Source organism: Neomonachus schauinslandi, chromosome 2 (genome assembly GCF_002201575.2).
Source record: "Neomonachus schauinslandi chromosome 2, ASM220157v2, whole genome shotgun sequence".
Classification (NCBI taxonomy): Eukaryota; Metazoa; Chordata; class Mammalia; order Carnivora; family Phocidae; genus Neomonachus; species Neomonachus schauinslandi.
The window spans coordinates 102,251,862-102,253,536 of NC_058404.1; the positions used below are offsets into that span (position 1 = coordinate 102,251,862).

Below are 1,675 nucleotides of genomic sequence, written 5' to 3' on the forward strand. Positions count from 1 at the left end.
GCCTTGTCTCGGTTGTGACATGAAGTCAAAAAGAAAACCTTCCTTCGGGTCTGGTTAGGTCTGGGAGTTAGTTGACCCCATTTTTCTGACAAAAAGGATATTTCGGACTAAATTGCTAATATGAAGCATGAACAGACTTCCAGGTAATTTTCTTTAGTTTATTTACTGAGCTCTATCACTTAATGTTCAAGTGCATTACATGGTAGAAGTATGGGTCTAAATGGTCGCTTTCATGTATCAATACTTTTAATGTAGCTCAGTCACAAGTGAAATCAAATCTAAAAGACATATGACCTCCCAACTCAATAATTCAATTTAACAATTTTTTATTAAATTTTTTTTTTTTTAATATGGAACACTTCGGGCGCCTGGGTGGCTCAGACGGTTGGGCGTCTGCCTTCGGCTCAGGTCATGATCCCAGGGTCCTGGGATCGAGTGCCGCATTGGGCTCCCTGCTCCTTGGGAGCCTGCTTCTCCCTCTGCTTCTCTCTCTCTCTCTCTCTCTCTCATGAATAAATAAATAAAATCTTTAAAAAAAAAATTATGGAACACTTCACCAATTTGTGTGTCATCCTTGCTCAGGGGCCATGCTAATTTTCTCTGTATCATTCCAATTTTAGTATATGTGCTGCTTAAGTCAGCACAACAATTGTTAAATGAATACCCATTATTTTCAAAAATGTCTAGGCAGCGCCAAACATCACACACTGTGCACTGTTCTCTGTGCACTATTTTTGGTTCCCCTCCATATTTGGAGGGGAAGGCAGAGCCATTAGCAACTTTTATTCTCCCCAATTTGGGGGGGTCCTTCTGCCCCCTTTTCATTTTTGCCATTTTTATTTCCATTTTCCCGGGGACCCCAACAATATTAGATCCGAAGGAGATATAGAATCAGTTGTATTGCTGTTTCCGCTACACTACGATCCTCCCTTCCCTGCCTCAAAATTGCCTAAGCTCCAATTATACAGCTCAAAAGAAAAGAAAATATTTGCTATAATTTTTAATAATTTTAGAAATAATTTCTCTTGCTTCATTTCCTTCTTAAATACCTCCCTCTTCACTACCATCAGTCTTTTGGTCCAAGGAAGAAAGGCATTCTGGGGGAACAATTATACTCTCAGTGTCTGTGATTCTGTAGTAAAGGAAACTTCTACCAGCACACACAAATCACACACCCACACACTCACTCTACACTCACACCACACTCTACACACACACCACACATACCATATACACACACCACATACACATACATGCCACACACACGCACAGAGACAAAATACAGACACACCACACACCATGCTCACCACATACAGACACACCACACAGACATTCCCCACATATGCACATGTATCACACACTCCATATACCCTGCCTCTACCTTCTTACCTATAGGTCTTCATTTTCTCCATTTGTGACTGGGTAGATTTATTCAAATGGGGAATTTTGCATGATAAAGCTAATTTTTTTATGTTGCCTCAAACCCCTGTATGTATAATATATTGCCAAGAATACTGACAAACTCCATCCTAAGCCTCCTACAGGAAGCAATAATGTTGAGATCTAGAACCAAATAATTTGCCAGTAATTGCTGAGTAATATGAGACTTTTAATGTTTATGGGAATGTGTGAATTTCACTAATTTGTGTATTGCACAAATTATTTTAAGTTTAAA

General features: G+C 39.3%; 1 non-coding gene across 1 annotated transcript; it reads right to left on the reverse strand.

Annotated features, from left to right (window-relative positions):
* Positions 1 to 537: 537 nt before the first annotated feature.
* Positions 538 to 644, reverse strand: LOC123324137. The gene has a single exon (XR_006539630.1). It is a non-coding gene; the product is annotated as a U6 spliceosomal RNA (small nuclear RNA).
* Between the last annotated feature and the right edge of the window lie 1,031 nt (positions 645 to 1,675).